This window comes from Elephantulus edwardii, unplaced genomic scaffold, assembly GCF_000299155.1.
Source record: "Elephantulus edwardii isolate Elephantulus edwardi_28Jun2011 unplaced genomic scaffold, EleEdw1.0 scaffold00180, whole genome shotgun sequence".
Taxonomy (NCBI): Eukaryota; Metazoa; Chordata; class Mammalia; order Macroscelidea; family Macroscelididae; genus Elephantulus; species Elephantulus edwardii.
In genome coordinates, this window is record NW_006399930.1 from 2569773 (window position 1) to 2577024 (window position 7252).

At 39.3% G+C, this 7252-nt stretch overlaps 1 pseudogene; it reads left to right on the forward strand.

Moving 5' to 3' along the window:
* Positions 1–242: 242 nt before the first annotated feature.
* The window catches only part of LOC102873965, a 9942-nt pseudogene continuing 2932 nt past the window's right edge, over positions 243–7252 (forward strand).

Genomic DNA, 7252 nt, shown 5'->3' on the forward strand with positions numbered 1-7252 from the left:
GGTTCAAAAAAACAATCTCAGCGAAAAAAAAAAATCATCTTCTCTCTGACCTAGCCTTAAACAAAGCCAAATGCTCCACCAATTTCAGAATTGAAGTGTCCATGGGATGCTGTCCTGAAAACAAGGAAAGAGAGCTAAGGGAAAATCTGAGGGGTTGCTGTTCCTGCTCACCTGATTCTAAGTGATTCAGTACTGAGCACACGTTTGAAACAGAATTTCTCACCTCTCAGGACTAAAGTTCAATGGGGAAACATGAGAGGAGGTAAGTCCTTTAAAAGGATAAGTTGCAGCAAAATTGTGAAAGCCTTGAAAATCTGGGAGAAAACTGCCAGAAGAAGAAAACTGGGCCTGTGTTATGCCCAAACGCATCATCTGTTCTGACAGGCAAATTTTATAAGGAGTCAAACCTTGACAATTCTCCTCCCCTGTTTCCTAAAAACTGCTTCCCTGGCAACCCCGTGCTAAGCAGCAGCAGTCACACTACAGGGAAGGAGCACTCTTTGCTGTCATCTCTGTCTCTGGGAGACTAATTTATTCAAATGACTGGTGCAGGTGGGAAGTGAGGGGGTGGGCAGGAAATGAGAGCCTCTGTAGATATCCACTGTCCTGGAGACGACTGAGTAAAACTGCAAACCAGATCCTTGTACTCAGCTCTTAAGATTTACAAATTTCCCATCTCATAAACACTATTGAAATGCAATGAGCTAGACTCTTTCTTTAGGGATGTTTGGTTTTGTTTCTTAGAGAATCCGTGGGATCACAAAACAATGCTGATTCACTATAGGGTGTTGGCATATTTTATAAATATCCTAGAAGAACTAGCAAAATAATAGCTATATCTCACACAGTGAGAATTTTGTTTATTTAAAGTAAGATAGTAGACTAGAAAAAAACAGAAAGGTTTTTAAAAATAATTGAGAATGTTCCCAAGTAATCAGAAGATTTCTATATAATTAATTACCTTCAGTATAAAGCATCCCCAGGCACACATACACACACGTACATACACACACTAATACAGCAAATATAATAAGGAACTTGTCCTTAAAATCTACCGCTTCATCAGTTGAAGAGATAAATTCTTGCAATAATTTAATAAGCATTTGCTTGCTATAGTTATCCCTGAGATGAAAGCAACAGAGGGTTTGGCACTAGGCATGGCTGAAATACTAAAAGCTCGTAGTAATGCCATTTTCCTGTACACTTGCAGCAACAATAGTCACCACTGTCCTATAAGTTTCATTTTTAAATTCCAAAGCATCTCTCGAATCTTGACTCAGAGGTAATTTTGGAAGTTGAACCAGAATATTCTGCTGAATTGTATCTGTCCTTGACCTCTTGCACAAAGTGTGCTATTTGTCTCAAATTGTAACTACTTTTTAAAAGGACAAACCCTAGATTGCTTCATCTTCCATATAAATTCAAGGAAAGCACATACTGGGACTCCAAGTTCTCTGCTATACGGAAGGCACTTAAAAGACAAAAAGACATGTAAGAGCCAATAAAGCATGAAACTTGCCCTCAAGGGATTTTCCATCTAATAAAGAATATCAGACGTTCAATCAATTATTATGATTCAGCATGGAAACAATATGCAACACAAAAATAAAATAATAAATTATTATGGTAATTCCGAAGAAGGAGATTATTTTGTCAGGGCTAGCAGCAAACGTTTCAAGAAACTGGTGACATTTAAAATAGATTTTTAAAGGACAGGTAAGATTTGGAAATTTAAATCTTGGAGGAGCAAAGAAAAAGTATTCTAGAAAAAGACAAGAACTTGACTAAGTAGAAAACAATAGAGAATTATGTTGAAGGATGAAGACTTTGCATGAAAGGTTTTTAAAATACTTCAAAAGCACCATGGTAAAACCACTACCAGCCATCTGTCAGTTTGCTGAACTATAACTTGCATGTTGCTGTGATGCTGGAAGCTGAAGCACTGATATTTCAAATGCTAGCCAGATTACCCACAAAGGACAGGTTTCAGGGGATCTTTCAGACTAAGGGAACCACTTTGGGCATGTTATCAAGGGGATCAATCCCTGGAGAAGAGTTTCATACTTGGAAACATAGAAGTTCAACAAAAACCCTCAATGAAATGGATCCTGTAACATCCTCACAATCTCTGCTATGCTTAAACCCAGTGTTGTAATCACTAATCCTACAAGCCAGAGTAGAACTGCATTATATTTTCAGGGCTATAATCTCTATAGAAACAGATTGTTACATCTTTCTTCTCCTGAACAGCTAGTGGGTTTGATTTGCTGACCTTTAGTTTATAAACCACTGGTTAATCCACTGTACTACTAGGGCAACACTGACATGAATAATTGATGCCAGTGATATCCTTTGTCATGATTATACTGATGGCAGTCAGTAGAGAAGTCTACTAAGATCACCTAAAGCAGAAATAGCAGTAACTTTTTATACATAAGCTTGTGCGTGCATGTGGGCGTGCAGACACAGAGCCACAGTGCAGTTGGGGGTAGATAATGACTTGACAGAGTCAACACTTGCTTTCAGGGAAATAGTGCAGATCTATTGCTGGAGGCTAATCAAAAAATGTCAAAAGGATAAGAGGAAATGAACTGAATGATGCTGGCACTCTCCACTAACTGCTGGATTCATGAACTGGCCCAAAACGTTAGAAAGTATTTTGGTAAAGTACATTTAAAAAACTCATAAAATTAGCCCTAATAATTACACTTTTAGAAACATAGTTTCATAAAGTAATCTAAACACAGAAACATTTCTTTTAGATATGCATCACCTTATCAAAATAAGCCAAATATATAGTCTTTGTACAGACTAGAGTGATAGTGGATTGTTGTTAGATGCCATTGAGTTGACTATGGCTCTTAGTGATCCTTTGAAAAAACAGATCTGAATCTTGCTCTACCAAAATTCATCAAATTATTCACTTAGGATCTGCACATTTCACTTGTAAGTAAATATTATCTTAAAAACTCTCAATTATACCATTGTTGTTGTTGCTGTTGTTGTTATGTGCCATCGAGTACCTTGCGACTCATAGCAACCCTATGTGTAAGAGTCCTAAACACCGTTCTATCCTCTGCCAACCTCGCTGTCTCAAACACATTCATTCCCACAACTCCACTCACAGAATCGATCCATCTCATCGAGGGTCTTCCTCTCCTGCGTCATCCCTCCACTCTCCCAAACATGATGTCCCTCTCCAAGGACTAGTTCCCTCCTTGCAACATGCCCAAAGTATGTCAGATGAAGCTTCAGAATCCTTGACTCCAGGGAGCATTTTGGCTTCATCCTCTCCAGGACAAACCTGTTTCTTCTCCTAACAGTCCATGGTATATTCAACACTCTTCTCCAGCACAACTCAAAGGCATCAATTTGCTTTCTATTATCCCTATTCACTGTCCCACTCTCCAATGCATAACACGTACTTGCAAAGACTATAGCCTGGATCAGGTGCACCTTAGTCTCCAGCCTAACGTCATTGCTCGTCAGTACTTTTGAGAGGTCCCTCACAGCTGACTTTCCCAGTGCAATTCATTCCTGATTTCCTGGATGCTGTTACCAAGCGTGTTGACTGTGGAACGAAGTAAACTAAAACTGTTAACTATCTCAATCTCTTCACCATCCATACTGAGGCTGCCAATTGACCCAGTGGTGAGAATATTTTTTTTCTCAATGTTGAGCTTCAATCCATATTGAAGACTGCAGTCCTTGACCTTCTGCAGCAAGCGCTTCAGGTCCTCCTCAGTTTCAGCAAGCAGGGTTATGGCATTCTCATAACACAGGTTGTTGATGATTCTTCCAACAGTCCTGATGCCATATTCCTCCTCGTACAGCCCAGTGTCTCAGATGATCTGTTCTGCATACAGATTGAAAAGGTATGGAGACAAAATACGCCCCTGACGGACCCCTTTCTTGATTTGGAACCACCCAGTGTCTCCCTGCTCTATTCTAACGACTGCCTCTTGGTCCAAGTATAGGTTTCGCATTAGCACAATTAAATGTTCTGGGATTCCCATTCTTCTCAAAGTCAGCCATAGCTTGTTGTATAAATTATATTTGTAATATAGGGAGCTTTGGTGACATAACATACAATATGCTGGGTTTTTAACCAAAAGTTTAGAAGTTTGAATCCATGAGATGTTCTTAGTGAAAGGTGCTTAGTCTCCTTCCCTAACAATATATAGCTCTGAAACTCCATGGAGGTTAATCATTAGAGGGAAACGGCCTGATGGTAGTGGGTTTGGGTTTTGGTATGTATGACTTAACAGTGTTTTAGGCAATTAATTCAAGAGTGTTACCAATAAGACAGCAAATCCCCATAACCTCACTACGCTATTTGTTCTTAGAATCATGACTATTCCTCTGAAGAACACTTAGATGCAAATTTACCAATATGGCTATTGAACAAAAGAAAAGGAAACTTTACTTGCTAAGAGGTAGCAGGATCCTTACTTGATTAAGTCAAGAAATCTTCATCTTCTGATTATCATTCTGTTCTCTTCTTTTATAAACTCACATGATAAAAATATCTATGTATGTATATTCACCAAGGGAGCTAGCTCTGATGGCCTGGGTGGTAAGCAATTGTGCTGTCAAACAAAAGGAACATCGGTTCTTCCTGTAGAAGAAAGATGGGCAATCTCCTCCCATGTGAATAACAGCCTCTTAAAACCTGCTCAAAGGTCAGCTATAAGCTGGTTCCAACTTTACAGCACAAAACACCATCACCACATTCATTAGAAAACAATAGTATGTTTGGTGAAGCAGGAGGACAACAACAACAACCCCCCCCAAGAAAAACCAGAAACTCCTCAGTCAGATGAATCTACACAATAGACATAACCATTGTGAAGATGTCACAGAACCAGGAAATATGTTGTTCTGTTATATATAAGATCATATGTCAGTTGTTGTTGTTGCTATGTGCCATTGAAACTCATAGTGACCCTACACACAATTGCTCTGAAGCCTGTTCTATCCTGAGGCAATCTCACTGCCTTTGACACACCTACCCTCATTACCCCAGTTACACTGTGTCAATCCATCTCATTTGGGGACTTCCTCTCCTGAACTCTCCCTCCACGCTTCCAAGTATGATGTCCTTCTCCAAAAACTAGGCCCTCCTGGAAACATGCCCAAAGTATGTGAGACAGACCTTCAAAATCTTCGCCTCCAAGGAGTAGCTTGGTTTCACCCTCTCAAGGATAGATTTTTTGGTTTTTTGGCAGTTCATGATATATCTAATACTCTTCTCCTGCACCTTAACTCAAAGACATCAATTATCCTTTTGTCATCTTTGGTCCGAAGACCAACAATTCCTTTCTTAGGAATAAGTTTGGGGCATTGAATACCAATGGTCAAAGACCAGATGAGTTGTGGGACATCATCCATGAAGAAATAAACAGGTCATTATAAAAACAGAGGAGAAAGAAAAAAAATTAAATAGTGTCAGAAGAGACTCTAAAAACTGTAATTGAGGACTCAGCTCACTGGTGCACACTTTAAGGAACTTCGCATGGCATTTGGTGCCTCCAGCTGCCAGCATTCCCAGGCCTAGGTTGCTATAAACTTTCAATGTAGGCTCTCTGCCTTTCCAAGCAAGATCTTTAAATGGACATTTCATATCATCTCTATATATTTGCATCAACATTTAAGTTTCTAAATGAGACATTGGCCTGAACAAATCTAATGAAGTAATTGAGGTATGTTTGTGTATGTCATCAAACTCTGACCAAATTCTAACCAAGAAGTTGAAGGATCTGTTCTTAAATTTGAAGAGTGTGTGTTAAGGAGAAAATAACTTTTCAGTTTAATTTCTCTATAGAAGATCATATGGAGAAAGAACTAACATGTTTTGGAGACACAGATTTGACCTGGCATTCCTTAGAAGAGTCAACTATTTCACAAAGTCAAAAAGGAAAACTTGAGAACAGAAAATGTTCTACAGAACAATTTGGCTTGCCTCAGGATCACTTCAGAAGTCCTAAATCAGTAGGAAATGCAATCCTCTCTCAAGACAGAAAAAGTCCACTCAGTGCAGCTAATAGTTCAGAGAACTTGGAGTCTAACAAAACCCAGCACTGTCTGTAATTTGCCAAAGAGCACTCAATACCTCAAAATTTAAAGAAACTGTTAGAAAATAAAGTTGTAGAAACTTTACCAGAACTCCAACATATTAAAGTACAAAACATGTTATTGGTAAAGAACTCTCTTGAACAGAATATCATTTCAAAAAGCTTTTTGTGCTCACTCCAATCTGTTCAAAGGTGTTTATGAAGGAGGCTTAAAAATATGTGAATGTCCCTATGATCTCTTTGTTTATTTCACATAGGCCAAAGTAAACTATGCTGGGAAAACAGTATTGGATCTTGGCTGTGGAGCAGGGTTGTTAGGTTTAATTGCATTAAAGGGAGGAGCCAAAGAAATTTCTTTTCAACATTACAACAGTTTGGCAATTGATGAAATAACCTTTCCTAACTCCATGTTAGAAGAAGAAGAAAATTATATACGTTGAACCAGCTGTGAAAAGAAGCAAGAAGTCAACATTAGCACAAGAAGTATCTAAATGTTGGTTCTTTTCTGGTGAATGGCCTGAGATCTGTGAATGTGTACTCAGCAGTGAAAAAACTTTTGTTTTTTTCAGAAAACATCAGAAACCATTTACAACCCAGATTATTATAGTGCTTTGCACCAAACATTCCTCAGACATTTAGATAAAAATAGGCGAGTGCTTTTGGCCAGTACATTATTTTGGTGTGTTGTTGTTGTTATGTGCCATCGAGTAGCTTGCGACTCATAGCAACCCTAAGTACAAGAGCCCTAAATGCTGTCTATCCTGTGCCAACGTCGCCGGCTCAAACACACTCATTCCCACTACTCCACTCACAGAATCGATGAATCTCATCAAGGGTCTTCCTCCCCTGCGCCATCCCTCCACTCTCCCAAACATGATGTCCCTCTTCAAGGACCAGTCCCTCCTTGCAACATGCCCAAAGTAAATCAGACGAAGCTTCAGAATCCTTGACTCCAAGGAGCACTCTGGCTTCACCCTCTCTAGGACAACTTGTTTGTTCTCCTAGCAGTCCATGGTATATTCAACACCCTTCTCTAGCGCCACAACTCAAAGGCTTCAATTCTCTTTCTCTCATCCCTATTAACGGTCCCACTCTCCAATGCATAGCACATAATTGTGCTAATACGAAACCTATACTTGGACCAAGAGGCAGTCGTCAGAACAGAGCAGGGTAACACT